Genomic DNA, 27,341 nt, shown 5'->3' with positions numbered 1-27,341 from the left:
GGAACCGCGCGACTGCTACGGTCGCAGGTTCGAATCCTGCCTCGGGCATGGATGTGTGTGATGTCCTTAGGTTAGTTAGGTTTAAGTAGTTCTAAGTTCTTAGGCGACTGATGACCTCAGAAGTGACCTCCCATAGTGCTCAGAGCCAGCCTTGTACCAGTTTGTTCTTACAACCAACTGCCAATGAAGCTTTTTAAGCACTGATCTCACATATACCAGGTAAATAAAATCCAGTAACTAGTTCCTCTCTGCTCTTCTTATAGCTGCAGCAATTTCTTAAAGAAATTTAGCACATGTCGTGGAATATTTGTCTTGATCTTCAGCTATTCTAATCAAAGTCTTCGATATTGAGCCTCAGTTAGAAATTCAGCGCCCATAAAACTTTTCTCCTATGCCTGGCATCTTTGCTTCAATGGCATAGTACGTTATCTGAAGCATAGAAGGAAACTAAGACTAATATTTTGTATTTTATGGTTATCACGCAGGGACGTAAAAATTTCGCGTGAAATATAACTCGAGTACAACGATTTTTACGAAATAGGAGGGAGGATGTTGGCTCAGGTATCCAGATGGGCTACAGGGAGGACATGGAGACATGCATGGCACACAGTAGCAAGTTTATGGTCTTGAAGTCAGTTTTCTGCAAAGGAAGAGCAAGGGGCACAGCAACAGGCTCATGCTCCTGGAGGCGCCGGCGGTTGTCCGTCGTGTGCGCAATGGTAATGTGGAGAGATTCGAAGAAACAGTGCAAATTATTTTTTGTATTGCGAATTACCTTGCGTAAATTGCATATGAGCGGATTAGTATTGTACAATGGGGACGAAACGAACGAGGCAGTGCAGTTCTTAAGGGACTGACCTAATACTCGAGGGGATGCAGTTTGCACAGTCCAGCCTTGCTGATTTATGTTTTCCGTGGTTTTCCTGAGTCATGTCACACAAACCTGGAATGGTTCCTTCAGCACGGCCGCTGCTAGCCATTTGTTCTAGCCCCATAAAAATATCCTCTACATTATGTCAGTCTATATACACATATATTCCAGCTCGGGGTCCCGGCGGGGTTAAGGATTTTCACCTGCCTCGAGATGACTGGGTGTTTGTATTGTCCTCATAATTTCATCATCATTCATGAAAGTGGCGAGATTGGACTGAGCAATGGTTGAGAATTTGTACAGGCGCTGATAACCGCGCAGTTGAGCGCCCCACAAACCAAACATCATCATCATCATATATTTCAGTTATTTAGTTTCAGTGTATTACGATGACATATCTTGTATCGTCAGATGATCCCTGGAAGAATTAAAAGAAATAAATAAATAAGATTGTTAATCGAGTACCGAATGAGGAGGTCTACATTTAATTTGACTAAATGAGAGGACAGATGGCGAAGGATGTCCACGTGAGCCTCTTCACGAGATTTTATTTAAAGTAACTTCTCAGTATACCTGATATCTCACTTTGCGGCGCAGTTAGTAAAGTTCCTCAGGAATAAAAAGAAAGAGTAGTTGAGTGTGTTCGTATCAGTAGCAGTTCACATGTCTTGCGTATTTTATATTAAACTTGTCTACATATTGTCCGATTCAGATGCGATTGTGCAAGGTCCATTAAGTTTTGTGACTCCTCTGAGACCCATACTCGTGTTTACAATGTCTCAGTGCCATATTCTACTGTACTTGTCCTTTCCTTTTCCTCCTGGAATAGCCCGCCAGAGTGGCCGAGCGGTTCTAGGCGCTACAGTCTGGAACCACGCTACCGCTACGATCGCAGGTTCGAATCCTGCCTCGGGCATGGATGTGTGTGATGTCCTTAGGTTAGTTAGGTTTAAGTAGTTCTAAGTTCTTAGGCGACTGATGACCTCAGAAGTTAAGTCCCACAGTGCTCCGAGCCATTTGAACCATTTTTTTGTGATTTTGCCACTGATTTTTCAGTCCGTTTTATTCCTTCGCTTCCGTTGTTCAGTACTTGCCTTTGTTTACCTCCACGTGTTAGTGTTCATGATGCAGAGCCTTCAGCTGTCACATCTTGTTATCTCTGCGATAAATTCAGCGGAATTCCAATCTGTTTACAGTGAAATTCCTATTCGTTCGTTACTTACCTTTGTTCGTTACTACCAAGCGCTCGTGTTGTAGATTAAGAGCTTTTTGTGTTATTGAAACGTCCCCTTAGAACTATTTATACACGAGACTTCCCCTTAGAACAATTATACACGACTGTGCTTAACCTGGCACACAATAATTTTAGCGCAACGCAATCTGACTTTCAATAATCCCTACAAAACAATGGCCCTGACTAACTTTAACCTATACCTTTCACAAATCACTTACCTCACAAAAATCTTCGTTACTGGAACTACTGCAATACAGCGAGCGTCACTACTGCCAGCTAAATAGAAGATTCAAACTACTGAAGGCACTAACTATTGATAGTCTTAGCAAATGAAAGATTCTAATAGAGAACAAACAATGTATTTTACCTCAATATTCATAATATATACAGCAGTTCATGACATTTTTCAAAACTCCGCCATCTCTCTCCCCACATCCACCACTGCTGGCGGCTCACCTCCAACTGCGCAACGCTATGCGCTGTTCACATCCAGCTGCCCCTCTACAATGGCAGACAACAATGCAAACTAGCCACAGACTGCACACAGCATAGCCAGTGATTTCATTTTCATACAGAGGTGGCGTTACCAATAAAAAAACCTAAACAGCCTACTTACATAGAGAAAACATAAACATAAATAGCTTCCATAATCTCCCTCTTATATGGTGAGTTTAAATTAAACACGTTTCTTATATCATGTTTTGATCTTCGTTTGTGTATTTCAACGGTAACTTTACATATTCTTTCTGCGTGTTAAAATAGAGGGAGTAGAATCTCTTTGCTAGGTACGTATGATCATGATGGTCGTTGTTATTTTATTTTCTCTCTGTGGAAACCTCATTAGCTGCATGTGAATGTTAACTGCGCGTATGGTTAACCAATCCTTGATTAGTCCCGTATCACAAACAAGGCTTAAGATGTTATCATGTTCACAGATGTTTTAATTAATGTATCAAAGTCTATAAATGTTCATTTTACCATGAATTGTATTTAGGCTTTGAATGCCTCAAATTCATCTCTCGACCCATCCACGGCGCATCCTACAGCACTCCCTCGAGCAATAATTGCAAACAGGCGCTTGTTTTTGTGAATTAGGAATTATTTAGAGGCCCAAGGTTATACAGATCACGCATGACTTTATTGTGCGTTGGTTGGAACTTAAATAGTGGCAACTATTTATTCACAACTGATACAAAACAATTACATGTTTGCAACTGTCCTTCAAAGTAGTCACCAGCGTTGTGTAGAACCCGTTGTCAGCGATGTGGAAGGCGTAATAAATATATATATATATATATATATATATCTCGAGGCGGTTAGTAGACCGAGCGCCTCCCCAGGTGGCGGATAGGGGAATGCCTCCTAGATATAGGTGGTACCGAGGAAATGAAATACTCGGGGCGGACCAAAACTACTAGTAGCGTCTGTTCCCACAGTGGGCGGCTACAAAAGGCGTCTGCTCCACATGTCAGTGGCGGCCTCAACCAACCTCCTGATCTGGAAAGTCAGGTTGTACTCGGCAGCATGCCATACATCCAACTACTAAACATCATGATGGTACAACGAGAAAAATCTCATTACCCCGGGCCCCAGTCAATAGACTGGGATTGTCGTGAGCATCGGATTCCGGGGGCTCACGGACATCATGAGAAGAATCGGAGCTTCTCAAACTCCCTCAAGACCAAACGCAAACACTACATCGGCACACTCAACGTGAACACACTGATGAAGACAGGAAAGATGAAACAACTGACAGACACTCTCGAAAAATTTCAAATCAAAATATGTGCACTGCAAGAAACACGATTCACAGACGAAGACCATTTCAACACGGAGAATTTCAGAATATACAAAGGAAAACCATCGAGACAACTGAAAAACCTAAGGCTTTTTGGCACAGGATTTGCAGTACACAGGTCCATCACGGACAGCATAATCGACTTTTCGTCACCAAACGAAAGAATCAGCACCATCACAGTGAAATCAGCCAATAAATCCTACACAATAATCAACGCACATGCACCAACTAATGACTACAACAGGAAAAACCCGGACGAAATTGATGACTTCTGGACGACAATGGAAGAAACTATCAGAAAAATTCCTGCACATAGAGTCAAAATAATACTGGGAGACTTCAACGCCAAACTCGGAAAAGAAAAGATATACAGACATATCACAGGAAAACATACTCCACACAAGGACACCAACAAAAACGGAAAACATCTGATAGACTTTTGCAAAAGCCACGACCTCGCCATTATGTCAACAAAATTCAAGAAACCAACACGAAAACTTACCACATGGAAATTCCCCAGCGGAAAGCAAGAACTACAAATCGACCACGTAATAGTGCAGAAAGACTCACAAAAAGAAATTTTGAACATAGACACCCGTAAAGGCTACTTCGACTCAGACCACCACCTACTACAGATCAGGATTCGTCCTTTGCCCAAGAAAAAGCTCCAGAAGAACAAAATTGTTAGACCAGATCCAGAATACGTTACTTTAAACCAGACACAAATATTACACAAAATTAAAATGGAGAAAATGACAGACTGGACACAACTTTCACGAAGAATCCGAGAGGCCATGAAACTAGCACAAGCACCACGAACTCGGAAACACCGTTGGTGGAACCACACATGTGACCAAGCTATTGACCAACGAATCAGTGCATGGAAAAAATTTAGTTGCCATAAATCCCAAGAGAATTGGATGAACTTCTTGAAAACACAGAAGCAATCAAGCAAAATCATTCGCAGTGAAAAACGACAGTATGACAAACGGCGACTGACAGAGATCGAATCAGACTTCATGAAGAACAATACAAGAAACTTCTACAGAACGTTCAGAGAAAATATGACTGGATATCAACCACCCAACTTGTGCTTCAGAAGACCGGATGGAACCCTAGAAACCAATACCAAAAACAATTGTGACATTCTGGCAAAGTACTTTGAAAAACTGCTCAGCACGGACCCCCCCATGGAAGAAATGATGACAGAAACGAGCACATACAATCCAGATAGTGAACCTCCAACTCTAGAAGAAGTTAAAGAAATAATAAAGTCACTCAAGAATCGTAGAGCACCAGGAGAAGATGGCATCATCGCGGAAATCTGGAAGTTACAAGACCCAGAACTCACCATAGACATCCACAGGATCTTGGAAGACATCTGGAAGACCATGAAAATTCCTGACGACTGGAAAACTGCCCTGATACACCCACTACACAAAAAAGGTGACAAGACTAACCCGAACAACTACAGAGGAATATCCCTACTACCGGTCACATACAAGATCCTCTCTAAAGCTTTACTGAACAGACTAGAATGCCAAACCGACCACTTGATTGGGGAATACCAAGCAGGCTTCCGTAAAGGGCGGTCTTGTGCGGAACAAATTTGGAACCTGAAAATGATTTTACAACACAAACAGAACCTGATCATTACCTTTGTTGACTTCAAAAAGGCGTACGACTCTATCGACCGGAAAACTCTCTTCAAAATTCTAGCAGAATACAAAGTAGACAACAAAACACGGGCTATCATAGAGCAAACTTTAACCAACACGACCTCCAAAGTAAAGTTCTGTGGGGAACTATCAGAGCCCTTTGAAATTCGCACAGGTGTCCGACAAGGCGATGGCCTCTCACCTCTCCTTTTCAATCTGGTGTTAGATAAGGTCATAAGAGAATGGGAAACATCACAACAGGGGATAACCTTAGGAAACCTACAGATTAAATGCCTGGCTTTTGCAGACGATTTGGCGATTGTCACGAAAGGTATAAAGGAAACAAAAGACGCTATTGAAAAACTGCACGAAATCGCTTCCAAAACTGGACTACAGATCTCTTACGAAAAGACACAGTTTATGAGCACAAAGAAACTCTCATCTCTGAACACAAAGTATGGCACGATTTACAAAACAGCAAACTTCAAATACCTCGGTGAAACACTACAAATGAGTGGACATAACAGAGACTCAAATGAAGAAAGAAAGACTAAACTGGACAAGGCATACAAAGTAGTGTGGAATCATTACAACAAGAAGTCTATCTCACAAAAAGCCAAATTACGCCATTACGACACGGTGGTGCTCCCCGAGGCACTATATGCAGCAGAGACCACACTAATCCGAGGGCATACACGTATCAGACAATTAGAAAAAGTAGAACGGAAAATACTTAGGAAAATATTTGGCGCAACTAACAACAATGGAATATGGATCAAGAAACCTACAGAGGAACTGTACAAACATACGGAGACAATCACAGAAAAGATTAGAAAACGCAGACTACAATTCTATGGACACCTATACAGAATGCCATCACACAGGCTGACCAAACAGATCTTTGACTGGGTAACCACTAGAAACAACAAATGGGTGGCAGAGGTAGAAAACGACCTGAACCAGCTCAACATAACAGCAGACACAATAAACGACAGAATAAAGTTCAGAAACATCATTAAGAAAAGTAAACTACATGAGATACAATGCGACAAACGAACAGGCATAAAATGGACCGAAGAACGCAAGCAAAATCACAGCCAGAAGATGAAAGAAATATGGGCAACCAAAAAGGCAATCAAGATGAAGCCGAAGACACGAAGCCGACAAGAAGCATGGACAGAGGACCGGAAACAGAAACACAGCGAGCGAATGAGGGAAGTTTGGGCAGCAAGGAAGGCAGCAAAAGGAACTGGCCATGTAGTTTAGTCCAAATGCGCTCTTTAAGGGCAAAACACCAATAATAATAATATATATATATATATATATATATATATATATATATATATATATATATATATATATATAGACGACTGATGACCGTAGAAGTTAAGTCGCATAGTGCTCAGAGCCATTTGAACCATCACCAGTACCTAAGATTACACACTACTTAACCTAAATTATCCTAAGGACAAACACACACACCCATGCCCGAGGGAGGTCTCGAACCTCCGCCGGGACCAGCCGCACAGTCCATGATTGCAGCCCCCCCCCTCCTCCCCCCCCCCCCCCCCCCCCAGACCGCTCGGCTAATCCCTCGCGGTGCGCAGTACACCGTTAGCAGATCCTGTTCTGTTGATGGTGCGAATGGAGCGGTCTAAAGTTATGGTGATCTCGTGTACGAATGTGATGGTGTTATCCTAATGCATTACGTTCCTCCACGGCAGACCATCAATGCACAGTATTACTGTTCGTTTTTGGAGCATCACTTGCGACCAGCTTTGCGAAAGTAGTGGCTACACTTTCTGCACAACCCACCCATCATTTTGCACGACAATGCGCGGGCGGATACATCGCAAGCTGTGGCTGCTGTTTTCGGTCGACGGGACTGGGCAGTACTGTACCATCCACAATACTCCCCGGACTTAAGTCCTTGTGACTTTGATTTGATTCCGAAGATGAAGGAACCACTTCGTGGCATTCGCTTCAGAACTGTTCCATAGATTCGACAGGCAGTAGACCGCTCCATTCGTACCATCAATAGAACAGGCTCTGCTAACGATATACTACGCCTTCCACACCTCATGCAACGGGTTCTACACAGCGCTGGTGGCTACTTTGAAGGACAGTAACAAGTGCAAACATGTACCTCTTTTGTATCGGTTGTGAATAAATAGTTGCCACTATTTAAGCTCTAACCCTCGTAGTTAAATTCACGCTTGGAATACTGTATTCCGAGGCATTTCAGCGACCTGAATCATATCGAATGCTTTTATCATCTACTGAGTCTCGGCGTTTCCGCTGCATGCTGTAGCTGATGAGCTACCGCATGGTGTTTGGTGTTGTACAAAATGTCCATGGTGGTGTGTGTGTGTGTGTGTGTGTGTGTGTGTGTGTGTATGCTAATGTTATTGGCAGAGAGGCTGCTTTCCATGGAACGGAATGGCGGATCGCGCACAAGAGAGAGACGACACACCGGCTACGGCTGTGACGTCCCGCGAGCCGAGTCTGAAAGGATCGTAATTAGACGTGTCCGAGGCGCACTGCGGAAACACGCCAAGTGGAGCGAGCCGGAATGAATGACTAATGACAGTCAGCGAGAAAGTAGGACACGGGGACGGCAGCGGCGGCGTAGAGGCACAGCTGACACACGAATGCACTCGCCACGGCAAATATCCTCTGCATCTCGTATACCGAGGATTTACATGCTATGGCAGTGTCAGTTTTGAATTAACGCTCGATGTAGTGCAACAGACAATCATAATTTATATACTAGCCTCTGAACGTGCCCTTCACTTAGCACTAACGTGACTCAAAACCTTTTATGGTAAAGCCATCTGTGTCGTTAAGCTGCCTCATCTTCAAATCTGTTCAATGTTCGACGTTTCGATACCCCCACTTGATCTTTTTTCAAAATTCTGCTGGTTGAAAGGATTATACATTAAATGAAACGTTGAAATGATAGTAAATCACAGTTGGTTTGGTATATTACCACTTACGAGGGGACCTTCTGGGAGGAGCATCGAGTTATAGGCTCCCACTTCGCCTGCTTATAGTGTGGGTAGGCACCTATCACACCCTAAAATTGTAGGTGCCAATGCGGCCTCGTTTTTGAAATATTGCCTGTTAAAGTTTGGGCAGCTCTTTATATACAGAAAAGTTGCACTATTGTGGCAAGTGAGCGAGTAGCCGAGTGACACAGTTCGGCGCTAGCGGCCGTGCGAAGCGGAGGTCCGATATTTCCGCCTGTGCGGCGTGTGCGAGTGTTTGTTTACTTGTGGACTTAGTCTGCAAGCGGGCTAGTAACACCGATCATGGCGAACAAGTACAGGAAAACAACATTACGATTCAATTTCTGCAAAGACTACGAACGACCAAAGGCTTTAGCAGTGGAACGATTCATTCGAGAGGACGTCAAGATACCGCCAAACGATATTATCGGAATTCACCTATCCATCGTTAGTCCCACGGTGTATGTTAAGATGGTAAATGACGCGGCGTGTGAGAGAATCCTACAGGCGACAAAAGCAGGTCTCCGATTTTGCCATAGTGACGGGAATGTCGGCACGGTAACTGTAGAACATGCTGGTCTGGGTATACGGACAATACGTGTTTTTGAGCTGCCATTTGAGCTCCCGGCTGACGAAGTTATCGAGGCTTTTAAGCCATACGGCACAGTACATGGTCACACAGCAGAACGCTGGACACAATTCGCCACATACCCCGTTCTTAACGGAGTACGGCAGATCACTATTGATCTTCAGAAGCATGTACCGTCCTATCTGACAATTGGTGGTTGTCGGGCGGTGGTGATTTACGATGGTCAACCACGTACATGTTCTGGATGTGGCCAGGAGGGACACCTCAGGTCGAACTGTATGCAACGGCGGATTACGCAACTGCCTTCAGATGTGCGGGAGCCGTCGCCGGCGATGACAGTACTACCGATCACCTATGCCAAAGCCCTCACTGCGTCCGCTGATGACCGAAAGGACACAGCCTCGGTGGAAGATCAAGATAATCTACGGCGACAACATCAGATGAGACCGAACTCCCACCCAGCACACCGATAGTACAAGAAGCAGTTCCAGCCACTACGGATGTTGTTACGTCTGAAACGCACTCTGAGACGACATCATTAGTTTCGACCGAACTCCCGCCAAGTTCGACGATGGGACTCGAAACACTTCCAGTTCCTACGGATGCTTTTCTGTCGGGCAGCCGTGATTCCCTGCAATCTGAGGACACGGACGGAAGATCATGCAAACAGCGTTCCCCGAAAAGGAGGATTGGGGTTTATGGGCGCTCAACATCGAGGTCATCAGCGCCCGAAAAGGAGGAAACGGCGGCGTCGCGCGACATCTCCTCGGGATGACTCCCCTTGCCCCGACGACGATGTGCCTGTGGACCAAGACGACACAACAGCCTCTACGAATCAGGATGAGGCACTGGGAACTGTTCGATCCGACCCACAGCGGTCTGTCACATTGACGGTACCGGGAGGTGGTGATGCTGAAGAGAAATCACAGCCAGTTGGCTCTCCAGACGCAGATGCTGTGGCTATGGACACGAATATATCACAGCCTGAAAAGATGTGGTATGAGGATATTGAGGAGGCGCCGGACGTCATACAGAGGCAGCCGGCACTCACGAAGACAGTCTAATAATTGCTAAAGGTGAAGGGAGAGGGGCGAGAGAACGTCTTCTAACTCAGCCCCCGGCGCCGGTGCAGGGAGATGTTGTTGCGCCTCGACAGAGTGGGATTCAACGCCATGCGAACCGTATTGCGACATTAAATATCAATGACGTGCGTTCACCGGCCAAAATACACCTATTGAAGGAAACGGTTTGGGCATCTGATGTGGATATTGCTTTGCTGCAGGAAGTCCACATAGCTGCACTCCCATACATCGCAGACTACCAATCCTATTCGTCACATGGAGATCACAATGGGAGTGGGGTGGCAGTTTACGTGCGAGATGGCTTCCCAGTGGAAAACGTGTGTTATCTTCCGTCGGCCAGGGGAATGGCTTTCACGACGTTTGGGACACGCATCATCAATCTTTATGCACCGTCGGGAAACAATCGGAGGCGGGAAAGGGCGCGATTTTATGCAGAAGACATTGCTCCACTATTCCATGGACGTTCTGAATGTGTAATAATTGGTGGAGATTTCAACTGTGTTCTCAGCCAGAAAGACCAATGGCCGCAAGCAAACATCAGCCAGGAGTTGCTAATCGTTGTCAACGACCTTGTACTTAGTGACACGTGGGAATTACGACATGGAGCTGCACCGGGATACACCTATGTGACAAGTCATTCGGCGAGCAGATTAGATCGCATTTATATCTCACGGGCTCATGCAAATGATGTCTAGGACGCGGAACGCTGGCCATTGGCATTTTCCGATCACAGCGCTTACTTCTGTACGGTGCTTCTTCCCCGTAGAGAGGTGTGGAACAGTAAGGCCCCGTGGAAACTGAACATTCAACATCTGCATGATCCTGAATGCCGTCAACGGATCCTTGAGACATGGACGATGTGCGAGCGAAGGGTTGGAAGGTATGCGACGAAGCTTGATTGGTGGCTGACTTGTGCTAAACCGGCGCTTCGCCGTACGTTCATCTCATATAGCAGGGAAATGGCAGAATGGCGCCGCCGTACCACAGACTTTTATTTTGCAGTACTGCGCGACCTGGATGATGGTCCGCCGGGACAGGACATCTGGATCGAACGCAAAAGGATAAACGCTAAACTAGTGGCTTTAGCTCGGAAACATCTTCAGGGAACCATGGTGCGCGCCAGATGTCACGATACGATAAGGCACGAGATTCCTTCCATGCACCACGTCGTGAATGAACGAAAGCACCGACGACGCGTTTTGGTACGGGAGTTAATCACCCGCGAAGACCGAAGAGTGACGCGTCAAGCGGACATTGTCTCTGCATTCGTCGACCATTACCAACACATCTATCGGGAAGAAGCAGCCTCTTTCGATGACCTCGACCGTATAGCCACGTCCGTCTCCCGTACACTGACGGTGGAAGCCGCGGGAACCTTACTGGAAGCCATTAGCTGTGAGGAAGTACATGATGCGATCGCACAAGGTGCGTTGAATCGGTCCCCAGGCATTGATGGGCTTCCTGTTTCGCAACGAAATGGCACCGCGATGGACGGAAATGTACAACGAGATGTTAAATTCCGATGCGCCTATTCCACCGGCTTTTATGGAAGGCCTCCTGGTGCCAGTACATAAACCGAAGCCAGGAATTACGGTCACACATTATCGCCCCATCACCCTGCTTAATGCTGACTATAAGATCTTTGCACGGTTGCTAGCGTCCCGATGTCGTATGTTAATTCGTAGCGTTCTCTCTCCGGAACAGACGACACCGGGTGGATCGGTGAATGTGCAAACAGCTACTGGCGAATGCCATGATGTGATAGCGCTGGCAGAGGAGTGCCGGCTTAAAGCGGCGATGGTGGCGGTTGATTTTGACAGTGCTTTTGATAAGGTGCGCGCACAACTATCTGTATGCTGTACTGGAACAAATGGGTTTTCCAGACCGTTTTACTGGTCTCATTAGAAGGATTTACGGGGGCGCACAATCCTTGGTACAGGTTAATGGGCGTATAGCAGGGCCCATTCAAATTCGACGATCCATTCGCCAGGGCTGCCCTCTTTCGATGCTGCTGTTCGCGATAGCGTTGGAACCATTAATTGGGAGGCTCACCAATTCTCTTTCTGGGATGGAACTACGGGGCTACACCTTCAAATGTCGTGCCTATGCGGACGACCTCCTGCTGCTCGTTCGTTCTGACGAAGAGGTGAAGACGGTCCTTGAACTGTTGTTGGACCACAGTGTGATCGCGGGTAGTGCAGTGAACATGAACAAATCGGCGGCAATGCCGGTGGGAAGGGGCCTTACGCCGGAAGAAATCAGTCCGTTTCCTTATGTGCAACGATTCCGCTATCTCGGCATAGACTTTACCTCATCTGTAAAACAAACTGCGGCAGTTAACTACCGACGTATTTTACAGATAACACGTACCATGGTCCGACAACATCTCCTACGGCGCCTTGATCCTTTGCAGCGAGTCGAGTACCTCAACACTTATGTGGTTTCTCGAATGGTGCATATTTCGCAGATCCTGCCCCTACCACGCACGCTCGGACGTCGACTTCAATCAGCACTAGGCTATTTCGTGATGATTGGATCGCCCCTCAAGGTGCGATACGAAACGCTCACTCTCCCTACGGACAAGGGGGGACTCGGACTTACGAATGTTCACTGCCGTGCGACGGCGCTCCTTCTAGCCACGATGTATAAGCAATGGCGTAGCGGGCGTGATTCCCTTACATCCCGCCTACTGGATCTCCTGGTTCCAGCGTCCCTCACACCTCCGGTGGCGGTGGGCAACATTACGCCACATTTTGCGCATATCTCAACATTTATCGTGGAACTTAGTTATATCAGAGACGAGCTTCCGCGCACGAGACCGCCATGCGCGAAGGATTTTTATGTTTGGCTGCTACGACGGATAAGTTGTAATGTAATTGAACTGAAACACCCCAGGTTGCATTGGCCGAAGATTTGGAGACATGTGCACCAAAAATTCTTTCCTACCTTCGTTCGGGCACTGTGGTTCTCTGTCGCCTGTGGCAAGTTCAACACCCACCAACGGCTCCATGCAATTGGACTAGTGGACACTCCACTATGCCCGAAATGTCACCAAGTGGATGACGACCATCACCGCTTAACTTGTATCGCGGTGGAGGACGTCTGGCTCCTACGAAGACAGATGGTGGCTTGCTACCTCCGTGTGACCCCGCAACATATTACACCTGCTTCCTTCTTACGTCCGGAGAGTGACTACTTTCCGGCGACTAAATCACAGTCGATCATCTGGATCAAAGGTTGGACGATCGCGTACCTCTATGGGGATACCGCCACGTCGCGACTTGACTTTTGGTATTTCTTGCAGCAAGCCCACAGTGAGGTTCATAGATGGTCACACTATCGGAAAACCTTTGCCAATTATCTTCAGGCAGTCTTCCTTGACCCCCCACGCGGTTGGAATGTGCCGGGTGCAGTCGGTGTGCACATTTGACAGCTGATAATGAACCTCACGCTTCTCTCACCACTCACTATGTAATGCACATACTATACGATGAAATGGCCTATATGTTCCTTTTAACAGAGTGATCCTTATTGAAAATAAATAAATAAATAAATAAATAAATAAAAACAACATCCCTGTTCCTTTCAATTTGTGGTTTGTTTTAAAATCTTTTGTTTTCTTTCTTTTTGGCAGAGGATGCATTTCATTTAGTGTTTGTAAAAAAAAAAAAAAAAAAAAAAGTGGTTAGCGTTCAAGTCCCGTAATCACCGGGTCGCTGGATCGACTCCCACTAGTCAGTTTTTTTTAATTTCTAACACAGTCATTTTCTTTCTTTTTATATTACAATTGATGTAATGGGTAAATTACGTGTAATAAAAAAAAAGTGATCAGCGTGACGGATTGCCGTCCTACGGGCCCGAGTTCGATTTCCGGCGAGGTTGGGGATTTTCAATTTTTTTTAAAAAAAAAGATGGATAGGAAAAAAAAAAGTGGTCAGCGCGACGGACCGTAAAAAAAAAAAAGTGGCAAGTGAGCGAGACTCCCGTCCAGGCGACCCTGGTTCGAGACACATCTATGCTACTTTTGTTTTCTTTTTGGCTTTTCAAATGCTTGTTTTAATTTATAATTTCTCAGGAAAATTTTGCAAGGAATTGATTAAAAAGAATTACAAGCCTCTATAAATCAAAATTACAAATTGGCGAAACGTCAGAAAAATCATTAGATGAACGTCGGCCGAAGAACCCGAGACAGAAGCCAATAGGCAGTTTGTCAACACGTGGCCACAAAAGCCTTAACAATTTTGTTTCCTTGTTGTTATTTAAGTTCGTCGCTCCCCATGGCAGGATGTTTATTTTCGTTATAGCGGCCAGACACGAAGACGAAATACTGTAAGCATAATCTCTCTTGAAATTAGACTCACTCTTCGATATCCAAACTGCTTAGTAGATTTCCCTTCTATAAATATTACTTTCTACACCTAGCACTTGTACATTCTTGAACTTCACAACCTCGGCACGTACGTCTTGGTCCATCGTTACTGCTTATTTTACATTTTGCCCTAATATTGTATTGCATTCGTGCTCTTTAACACGTTCCTTTATTGTCCTTTCAGTTTCGCTGGTATATAGTTTGCCAGAACCACACGTCACTTCTTATACTCCTTCAGTGTGGAGGAGATCACGTACGTTCGTTTTAGGCCGAAAGTAGATTATGTTTTTATCTAGAATTGTCAGAAAAATGTAGTCCTTATACATTTCTTCCGTCAGATACTACCTATGCGGTCAGCTTGTCTTGTGACAGACGATAACAAACCGTCGACAAACAGGCCGTGCTTTACGAACGTCGTTGAGCGTGTCGAGTTCAACATGCTGCTGAACGCTCAAAAACGATGCGAATTGTGCGTACAATTTGTGGACTAAATGGACGGCGGCGAAATCCCTACTTTATCTCTATTAAAAGACACATTTAGTCGCTTGTCCATACGCTAGTCATATTGTCCTGTCTGTAGCGTACATAAATAAAAGTTTCAATATCATGAACATGCTGTAAGGCAGAAAGGAAAGTACCATGTCCAATCAGAGACATTAACTTATAAAAGACAGAGTGCACTTATATTTACATAACATAGAATAAACTACTAATAAATTCGTAACGAAGTTTCAGAAAATATTACAAAACGCGGGAGTTAGTGTACAAATATTTGGATCCAATGAGCAACACATCTCTCTTAGATTACAATGCTGCATCTCTAATCATCAATACTTTGCATATATCATCTCCTGAAAGCTTTAACCGTTACAGGATATTAACTAACATTTAATTATAACAAATAGTACCAGAAACAATGGATTTTTGATTGACTGTCAAGTTCTATTGCCTTGAAACGGCATACTTTTCATAATACGCAAGTTGCAATAATTTTTTAACCACCAACACGACGTTTGCTATCATTTTATTACAACTAATGGTGCAATTAACGACAGGTTTTGTAGATATCCTCAGTTTGCTGGCGCTTAGAAATGGCGTATACAGGGTGTTACAAAAAGGTACGGCGAAACTTTCAGGAAACATTCCTCACACACAAATAAAGAAAAGATGTTATGTGGACATGTGTCCGGAAACGCTTAATTTCCATGTTAGAGCTCATATTAGTTTCGTCAGTATGTACTGCACTTCCTCGATTCACCGCCAGTTGGCCCAACTGAAGGAAGGTAATGGTGACTTGTGCAATCACGTCATCAACACAGATTTTCTGTGAACGTTTGGGCAGGCATTGTTGGTGATGTCTTGATTGGGCCCCATGTTCTTCCACCTACGCTCAATGGAGCACGTTATCATGATTTCATACGGGATACTCTACCTGTACTGCTGGAACATGTGCCTTTACAAGTACGACACAACATGTGGTTCATGCACGATGGGGCTCCTGCACATTTCAGTCGAAATGTTCGTACGCTTCTCAACAACAGATTCGCTGACCGATGGATTGGTAGAGGCGGACCAATTCCATGGCCTCCACGCTCTCCTGACCTCAACCCTCTTGACTTTCATTTATGGGGGCATTTGAAAGCTCTTGTCTACGCAAACCCCGGTACCAAATGTAGAGACTCTTCGTGCTCGTATTGTGGACGGCTGTGATACAATACGCCATTCTCCAGGGCTGCATCAGCGCATCAGGGATTCCATGCGACGGAGGGTGGATGCATGTATCCTCGCTAACGGAGGACATTTTGAACATTTCCTGTAACAAAGTGTTTGAAGTCACGCTGGTACGTTATGTTGCTGTGTGTTTCCATTCCATGATTAATGTGATTTGAAGAGATGTAATAAAATGAGCTCTAACATAGAAAGTAAGCGTTTCCGGACACATGTCCACATAACATATTTTCTTTCTTTGTGTGTGAGGAATGTTTCCTGAAAGTTTGGGCGTACCTCTTTGTAACACCCTGTATGTATAGACATATGGGATCCAACTGAAAGTCAATATGGCGTCCCACGACACTGGCGGGAAGACAGATGGCGTCATGTGACATAGGTAGTGTTCTTCCACCTCCTTGGTCTACGTCCAAACGCTCGTTCATAGATACTGCTCCGCACTTTTGAAAAGACTCCCCAACTTACTTTTTCCACGTTATTACGTCAGAAACTCGGCACGCTCAGTCCTACACGTTCGAATGCACGGTCCGTGTAACGACAACTTTACGGGAAGTGCGAGAAGTTCTTCGTTCTTCTTATATGCATTATTATTATTACTGCTTGGACGGAAGACGTAATTTATGGAAAGGTCATCCTAGTCGTTGGCCAACAATGCTTCCCTAAGAAGTCTAGCTCTTAACTCTTACCGACGCGGAATGAGCGCGAGGACAGTGAGTTCAGAGCGGCTTCCTTCTGGGCTGGCTGGTGACGCTAAGCGGCGTCCACATACCTGTTCGTGTTGGTAGGATTCCTATAAACTTTGTGGCGTGGAGTGTTAATAGGTCTTATGTAGACCAACACATCTAAGAACGGGTGCAAACACTACTTTCCAATTTGAAGCTAATTTATCAATTATGAATACCCGTATTATATGGATATGTTCGTCACATTTGCTTCATACAGAAATGTTGACTGGTGCTGAGCTCTCGTATGCAACACTGGTGCGGCAGTGTCCGAAATTTGTCAGCGAAATTATTTACAAATTTTAGGCTGGCGCCGGCCGCGGTGGTCTCGCGGTTCTAGGCGCGCAGTTCGGAACCGCGCGACTGCTACGGTCGCAGGTTCGAATCCTCCCTCGGGCATGGATGTGTGTGATGTCCTTAGGTTAGTTAGGTTTAAGTAGTTCTAAGTTCTAGGGGACTGATGACCAAAGCTGTTAAGTCCCATAGTGCTCAGAGCCATTAGAACCATTTAGGCTGGCAAAACGCTTGCAGCCTTGTTCCTTCAGGTGTGTCGAAGTCTGTAGTGATGTGTTTTATCGTTTATGAAATAATTACATAATATCTGCATTTTTTAAAAAAATTAACATGTTGACCGCCCCTCCCAGTCCAACGAGTTTCTGTAAAAGTAAATATGCGATGTATCGCATTTGTATCACATTTATATCGACGCCTGCTTAAAATATGTTATAGTGCACTAAGAGTATAGTGCGCTAAGAACTCCACAGGCTATGCCTCAAATATTGTTTTCACAATAGCCGCCGAAGACATGCAAGTGTAAATGTTTCGCACTTATGGCTGAAGCAATGGGAGACAGACTGTATGGAAATATCTGCTCTTGTCTGCATGGCGGCTGTGCGTAAGAGGGTGAAGTACGACTTTCAATTTTCTTTACTTTTCGTTTCAGATGACGTTCTTTGCGACATGAACTTGGTGTCTACTCGCGTCCGCCACTACGGTAATATTGGTATTCTAAATCGCTGAGGTGTGTGGCACGTTGTTCCCGCTCGAGTCTACTAAGAGAGCAGTTATACGAGTATAAGTGCAGATATTTTTATTAATCACTGAGGACAGTGTACTGAACAACATCACATCAGTATTGACGTTATTTTCAGACTATGAAGCATAACCATTACGAGTCGTCCATTCTTAGGTTGGGTAGTACCTCCGAGTACAACTGGCAAGAGCAAGCCCTTAATTCTTATTTTTCACTGGGCAGCAGGTGAGGTGTTGAACTGTGTACGCGAAACAGTCAATCTACACTGACGAGCGTGGTCCACTTTGTGGTGCCGTTACCACCGAACAGAAGACGCGAAATAGTAATTTATGTTACTTATTTGCCGGAAGATGGTTAGACACAGAGAAAAAGAAAACAACACATTGATTTGGGTACTTATTAACGTACCACATATAAAAATATCGGCACTTATATCCGTTACACCCTGTATATTTAAATGACAGATGCGCATCTGTGTAACCCACACACTGTGTATGAAGTTACTACGATAGGAGCAGCACCTGAAAATGGCACATCCCAGAATAAACTGATCGTCTGATTTAGATGACGGTGAATGTAGTTGTCTTCTGAAAGCAAGTTAGATGGACCACAGCACGCAAGAGCTTTGGGAAATGAGGAAACACTGGTTGTAAAGAACGATACAAAGTTGTGATGGGATAACGTGTGCGTATAGGAACAAAGGCAGACATTTTCGCCTTCGTAGATATGTCGTTAACTGTCTTTTGAAGATGGAGCTGTTATTCAGTTCGCTGATATAAGAAGGTGTGTCATTCCCGAGTCTGGTTCCTTGTATTGAAATGGACTTCGAGAAAGCGGCTCTGTGACGGAGTGGGACAGAAAGTCTCCGATGAGAACTAGCATTACTGCTATGTTGTTCGGATAAGAGTGTTAAGGCCGACGAGAGATATGAGGAACAGAATGCGCTGATAAGACGTAATGGGAGACACACTGTACGGAAATATCTGCGTTTGTCTGCACGGCGGCTGTGCGTAAGAGGGTGAAATACGACAAAATGTCGAACGTCACAGATATATCGAACTAAGGCGTTCTTTTTTTTGGGGGGGGGGGGGAATGGGAGGAGGGGTGTCGTGGGCTTTTCTGAGAAAAATCTTAATTAACGATCTTAAGTATAACAGCTTAAAGAGATGCTGATGCCGAAAACAGGCTTCATTGTTACACCTAGATTCTGTTGGATTGTCTAGTTGACCGACAATAATAAACGAAGCTGGTAATAAAAACAAACATTGACTGCGAATGCACTAAGCTGTATGCGGCATGAGCGACCGATTTCACGGTCTCCCCCAACTACCCTCTACGAAGAACTATAAAGTGCGTGGCACCGCGAACTGTTATACGTATTAGGGATTCTTTCCTTACCTCTTCTTAAACAGCCTTGTGGAAGCGAGTCATGATGGAATGGATGGAGAAGCGCTCGTGAAGCAAGTGTTTGATTCGAGCCGATAAACAGTGAGCACAAAGTGATAAGTTAGTCCTCTGGCACTGGCGAACATTTACGATCCAACACGCAGCCATCTGGCGTACACGAGTAAAGCGCGAGTCTGTGGCGCCAGCAGCGTTACTGCCTTCATTGGTGTCGTAAACGCGCGGGCGGCTTCAGCTTTGCCGCCTCAGTTCCGCACTGTCGCCTGATAAACAAAGTAAGAGCCTACGGAATATCAGACCAGCTGTGTGGCTGGATTGAAGAGTTTTTAGCAAACAGAACACAGCATGTTGTTATCAATGGAGTGACGTCTACAGACGTTAATGTAACCTCTGGCGTGCCACAGGGGAGTGTTATGGGACCATTGCTTTTCACAATATATATAAATGACCAAGTAGACAGTGTCGCAAGTTCCATGCGGCTTTTCGCGGATGATGCTGTAGTATACAGAGAAGTTGCAGCATTAGAAAATTGCAGCGAAATGCAGGAAGATCTGCAGCGGATAGGCACTTGATGCAGGGAGTGGCAACTGTCCCTTAACATAGACAAATGTAATGTATTGCGAATACATAGAAAGAAGTATCCTTTATTGAATGATTATATGATAGCGGAACAAACACTGGTAGCAGTTACTTCTGTAAAATATCTGGGAGTATGCGTGCGGAACGATTAGAAGTGGAATGATCATATAAAATTAATTGTTGGTAAGGCGGGTACCAGGTTGAGATTCATTGGGAGAGTCCTTAGAAAATGCAGTCCATCAACAAAGGAGGTGGCTTACAAAACACTCGTTCGACCTATACTTGAGCATTGCTCATCAGTGTGGGATCCATTCCAGATCGGGTTGACGGAGGATATAGAGAAGATCCAAAGAAGAGCGGTGCGTTTCGTCACAGGGTTAGTTGGTAACCGTGATAGCGTTACGGAGATGTTTAACAAACTGGCAGACTCGGCAAGAGAGGTGCTCTGCATCGCGGTGTAGCTTGCTCGTCAGGTTTCGAGAGGGTGCGTTTCTGGATGAGGTATCGAATATATTGCTTCCCCCTACTTACACCTCCCGAGGAGATCACGAATGTAAAATTAGAGAGATTAGAGCGCGCACGGAGGCTTTCAGACAGTCTTTCTTCCCGCGAACCATACGCGACTGGAACAGGAAAGGGAGGTAATGACAGTGGCACTTAAAGTGCCCTCCGCCACACACCGTTGGGTGGCTTGCGGAGTATAAATGTAGATGTAGATGTAGATGTAGTTGCACGTGCTGCTGCTGAGCCGTGCATGCGCCAAAGCGCTGCTTTCCCTTCCTGCGGCGGACTCAGCAGCAACGATCTTCCCAATAGTGTCTCGCAGGGAAAATGAGAAAATGACAAATCTTGACAAACACTTCGCAAGTCACTGTGTAGAGCACGGCTGCAGGTGCTGTGACACATGACGAGGATAGCCCACAGAGACAGCTGAAGACTTGTAAGAGCAGTTGAACAGAATGGATAGCGCAATGAAAAGAGGTTATAAGATGAAAATGAAACAATGGAGATGGAATGAAGCCAGGATAAATCAGGCAACGCTGATGCGAAAAGCAGACACTGAAAGTAGTAGATGAGTTCTGCTATGTAGTCAGAAAAATAATTGACAGTGGCCGAAGTTGAAAGGATATAGTATTCTGATTGGCAACAACATTTCTGAAAAAGGGAAATTTGTTGACATGGAATATAAATTTAAGGAATAGGAATTCTTTTGTAAAGCTCTTACGGTTTGGGCATTCACAGCTCAGATACATGATAGAAATATTTTCCTTTTTTTAAAAAAACTTTTGGTATCCGCATTAGCTTTTGGTAGTTTTTTATTACAGTATTATACTCGACCGGTTTCGGGATGATTTAATCGGATCCTCAGATACATACATCTATGAAAAAATATGCGTTAGAAGGTATAATAATGGTAAAAATGAGGCAATTAACCAGAAGGACAGGGGAACAAATACTCACATAGTTACTTTAGCATTCGTTCGTTAAAAATACATGGCCTCCCAACGTTCGGATGCTGTTAGAATAGCCAGAACCTCCTAAATTCGATGATTACAAGATGAAACATCAAAAATTCCAATGAGTAGCAGGCACAGGTAGTGTACATAAGTTTTTGAAGCCACCGGTATAGACTTAAAAAAAGGAGATGAAGTGAGAATAAAGAGTCACCAGCGATGAAAAATCAACAAATGCTCGCAAAAGCCCCATGGTGGAGACGTGCCTGTGCCTCAGCTACGAAGGCGAGGCCACCCACAGCCCAGTCGTAACGTCGGTGGAACTGCCGAAGCGCAATATGCCCGAGAGGCAGATTACTTTATGACTACGGGGTGGTTGCTTGTCTCCATTTAACAAGTCTCCTGATGAGTTTTGCTACAGTTTTAAGCATTTTATACATCACTTTTTAATTTCATATTACTCATGGTATAATACAGCACTTTCCACAGCCAGCCTACATATGTATTTGTACTACTTATGTCTAGCATTTATTTTATAACGATGAAACGGTTACTTGCCTCCATTTAATATGTTGCCCTAATGGATCTTGTTTCAATTGTAATCATTTCTATAGTTCAACCTGTAATCTTTATATTACTAATGTTTTCTAGCAGGAAGTTTCTGTATGGTACTTTCAATTTTATTTTAGCGGCTCTTACCGCGCATCCTGCCATTCTCCTTTACGTGTTTGTTTTATTACTCACTGTCTTTCAGCTCCTTATTTTATTTTCTAATAGATCGCAGCTTTCGGTTGGCACGTAATCTCGTTTGTTCCGTCTCCATCTTCGCACCATTTTGTATCATATTTTCATACTTCCTGTTAGCCGCTGCTTTAGAGCTCATTGCGCGCACACTTTCAATAACACTACAACAATTGGGCCGTTAGGTGGCCTGGCCTTCCTAGTTCAGGCATGGTCACATGTTCATCACCTACCTCTTTCAGGCATTTGCTGATTTTTCAACGATGCTGAACCTTTATATTTTCCTATTCAAACAAGGATTCATTCCGCATAGTTTTCTTTCGGGGTTTTATAGGAACTCTTTTTTTCTAGGTCCTTGCCCGTAGCGCAGTGCCCATGTACACTTCCTGCGCCTGCTAACCATTGGAATTTTTGATGCTTCATCTTGTAACCATCCAACTTAGTCTATTCTGGCAATTCGAACGCCATCCGAACGTTGGGAGACAGTGCTAAATTAATTATGTGAATACTTGCTCCCGTGACCTTCTTGTTTAACTGTCTTATTTTCACCACTATTATACCTTTTAATATATATATATCATAGAGAGCCTATGTACATGAACCTGCAATAAGGGAACTGCTAAGAGATAATGCAGCTACCAAAAGCTTTTTAGAAGATTTTAAAAGTTTTTCAAAATATTTTCTAAAATATTTCTACTTGCATAGAATGGAGCCTTATACGCAAGTGGAACTTTGGGGATGAACAGAGAAAGAGGATGGAGGCGAGTGAAATGAAGCACCACAGAAGATTACATGGGTAGATCGGGTGACCAATGAGCAGCAGAACTGCGGGAAAAAAAATTGATATTTGTGGCACAGCTTCGGTAAAAAAAAAAGATTGACTAACAGGACATATCGTGAGGCATTAAGGAATTGTCACTTTGGTATGGAAGGAAGCGTAGGGGGTAAAACAGTAGATATGCCTTCATTAAGAGGGTTCAGGCAAATTCAGGTTGCGGCAGTTAGGCAGAGGTTTGCACAGGACAGGCTAGAAGAGAGAGACGCATCAAACCACACATTGAGACTGAAAAGAATAACAATAACACGGGCAACAACAACAAGGGCAACAACAACAAGTGCGACAACAACAAGAGCCACAACAACAGGGGCGACAACAACAAGGGGCGACAACAACAGGGGCAACAACAACAAGGGCACAACAACAAGGGCACAACAACAAGGGCACAACAACAGGGGCGACAACAACAGGGGCGACAACAACTTCAAATTTACTCTCTAATGGTTCAAATGGCTCTAAGCACTATGGGACTTAACGTCTGAGGTCGTCAGTCCACTAGACATAGAACTACTTAAACCTAACTAACCTACGGATATGACATATATCCATGCCAGAGGCAGGATTCGAACCTGCGACTGTAGCAGCAGTGCGGTTCCGGACTGAAGTGCCTAGAACCACTCGGCCACACACGCCGGCGAATTTACTCTCTCTTCACCCACCTGACAATTATATAATTCCTACCAGCGCAATAAATACGTACACTGATTTTACTGATAATCGCGAAATCACACTCTTAACATAAAAAAGAAGCTCCTCGAATGAATTGTCCGAATCATGCGGATATCGATAGATGGGATGTACATGTACTGACAAATAAATAATTATAACTTCACAAAACCTGGACGATTTATTCAGGAAAAAGAACTTCACAAATTGAGCAAGTCAGTAACACCTTGGTCCACCTCTGGTTCTTATGCAAGCCATATTTCCGCTTAGCATTGATTGATAGAGTTGCTCGATCTCCTGGTGAAGGATATCGTGTCAAATTCTGTCCGACTGGCGCATTAGATCGTCAGAATTCCGAGCTGGCTGAAGGACCCTGTCCATAATGCTCCAAATGTTCTCAGTTCGCGGCAGATTCGTCACCTTGTTGGCCAAGTTAGTGTTTGGCAGGCACGAAGACAAGCAGTAGAAACTCTCGCCGTGTGGGGATGGGCATCATCTTGCTAAAATGTAAGCCCAGGATGGTTTGCCATGGAAGGCAACAAAACGGGACACAGAATATCGTCGACGTACCGCTGCGCGGATGACAACCAAAGGCGTCCTGTGCCACAGACCAACCTTCCCGTTTGTCGGGCCGAATGGTGGGCGACAGTCAGATTGGTATCCCACCGCTGTCCGGGGCGTCTCCACACACATCCTCGCTGGTCGTCGGGTCTCAGTTCAAAGCGATGCTCATCACTGAAGACAATTCCACTCCAGCGAGGTTCCAGGCCACAGACGTGTCTGGAGACGCGCTGGACAGCGGTGGAAAGCAAACCTGTCGCTCGCTATAAGAACTCACGACCAGGAGTGGTAGAGTGGGGTTGCATTCCAATTCACAGAAGGACCCCTTTGGTTGTCGCACGCGGTACCCATGCAGCACAATGATACGTTGACGACATTCTATGCCCCGTTTTGTTGCCCTTCATGGAAAGCCTTCCCAGAAAGATTATTCCCTCCCGCACACGACGAGAGCTTCTACTTCTTGCCTTCGTGCTTGCCGAACTCTACCGTGTGTAGTTTTTCACTACCTGAATAATTTCTTTTATCTCATCATACATTCATCAATTTCTTCATCATCTGCAGAGCTAGTTGGCAAATAAACTTGTACTACTGTAGTAGGCGTGGGCTTCGTTTCTATCTTGGCCACAATAATGCGTTCACTATGCTGTTTGTAGTAGTTTACCCGCACTCGTATTTTTTTATTCATTATTAAACCTACTCCTGCATTACCCCTATGTGATTTTGTATTTATAACCCTGTATTCACCTGACCAAAAGTCTTGTTCCTCCTGCCACCGAACTTCACTAATTCCCACTAGACCTAACTTTAACCTATCCATTTCCCTTTTTAAATTTTCTAACCTACCTGCCCGATTAAGAGATCTGACATTCCACGCTCCGATCCGTAGAACGCCAGTTTTCTTTTTCCTGATAATGATGTCCTCTGAGTAGTCCCTCCCGGAGATCCGAATGGGGGACTGTTTTACCTCCGGAATATTTTACCCAAGAGGACGCCATCATCATTTAATCATACAGTAAAGCTGCCTGCCCTCGGGAAAAATTACGGCTGTAGTTTCCACTTGCTTTCAGCCGTTCGCAGTACCAGCACAGCAAGGCCGTGTTGGTTAGTGTTACAAGGCCAGGTCAGTCAATCATCCAGACTGTGGCCCCTGCAACTACTGAAAAGGCTACTGCCCCTCTTCAGGAACCACTACGGTAGCAAAGTACCATAAAAATTCGTTAGAAAGCATCGTGGACGCATAGATTTATTGCATTTAGAGGAGAAGGTTGGTTGCAGTCAAACTTAGAGGAAACAGAAATATTTTGCGCTTTAAGAGATGATCGTGTCGACGTGTTACACGGCCAGACAGAAGTGTGCAAATGACATTTCTGGGCCTACTTTAGCGATATTCTGACGAGTCAGCCACCACCTAACCTCCTTAGTAGTCATTAAATTTTTATGTTTCCAGCTAGTTGTTCTCAATAGATGCAAGCTTGGCAAAAAGGTGTAAGAATGTTTTCAGGGTCTCCTTTGATATGAAACACAAACGTTCAAAGATTTCACTATCGCCAGCAGCGTCGTTGATGAATATGACATATACGTAACAATATAGGGCCATCTTTGCCATGTGTTTTTCAGTTGACTTTAGTTAATAACCAGAGCTCTGTGAGAGGGTTATATGCCACCAGGAGACGTACCAGGGAGAGTCTTATATGTTTGACAGTGTATATTTTCTGTCTGCTTATTATTTTTGACTGTTGGCTACTAGCATGTTAACTTTACGGTATCTAATACTGCAGGGTAATATAGATCCATTTACATTGCATGTACACTACTGTGTGTAGCCACGCGAAGTAATCTTGATAATGGGATAGTCCCGAAACATGATGTATTAAATAAAGCACACATCTTCAACAACTAATGCTTGATATTCTCTGTACTGATTTTGAAAACCTATTTTAATGTCAAAGCAGTCATAAACGGCGACGTAACGTACTCTTTAAACGAGCTGAAAACCTGAAGAGAGCAAATATCTGCCGAAACTAATGATCACCTATATTACAACGCAACTGTGGCTTCAATATATAACTAGTTACAACTTTCCAACATTTACCGAATCTCTCAATAAACATTATATCTGCTCTTACCAAATCAGGCTGACTGTACGGCACTGAGCCTCACACATTCTGAATGGTCTTAATATTGGAACTTCGGTGGTTTATTTGATTGTTGGAGGCTGAACTATATTGGTTATAGTATGGTGAAATTATACGAACACATTTTTCAGTTGAATGTGATGGAAGCGATTGCATGAACTTAACTAATGGGCGATACATGAACATTCTGTTTATGAGCTGGAAAGTTGTATTCTAAAAGATTAATGTACAGATGTGAATGGAGACAGCGCGCAAGTACATTCATGTAAATTACGTTGTGTGTCTGAACAAAAGCCAGTCGCAATAGTGTACTTACGTCTGAGACGAAAAGTTGTGAAATGCATTTTAGTTGCAACAGTGGTAATTTATTGAGAGTCTATGGAAGATCTTTAAATTCTTAACGTTTTTGCTTGAATTATATGTAGCGTATGTGAGGTTAGTTTGTCCTGATTATCTTAAGGTCTGCATATTTGTAAACTTTACCGAATTGCAGAAATCTTTGAGCTGCTTCTTCATCTACTGGGTTGCTAAAGAGGGCCTTGAGCTTGCAGTGCTAGAGCTGGTCACTGTCAATTGTTCGTGCACCTCCTTGCTGATCTCACGCTGCAGTGTCTTCTCATCATCAGATTTGCTCAAAACATTCTCCCACCAGCTCCATGAGCCTACAGTTAATGCCTTCTCTAACATTTTCCTATCATACCCTGTTCCTGATCAAGATCTCTTTGCAGGCCACCTGTTATGTTATGCTGCATCTGTAGCGAACAACTGGCAAGCAACACTGTATCCACAGTGTTGAAATCCTGACCCATTCGAGAGACCACCCGACGTATTACTTAGTCTTACCTACATCTAAATCTACACAAATACTTCG

Source organism: Schistocerca piceifrons, chromosome 8, assembly GCF_021461385.2.
Source record: "Schistocerca piceifrons isolate TAMUIC-IGC-003096 chromosome 8, iqSchPice1.1, whole genome shotgun sequence".
Classification (NCBI taxonomy): domain Eukaryota; kingdom Metazoa; phylum Arthropoda; class Insecta; order Orthoptera; family Acrididae; genus Schistocerca; species Schistocerca piceifrons.
Note: the sequence above shows the minus strand (reverse complement) of the source record.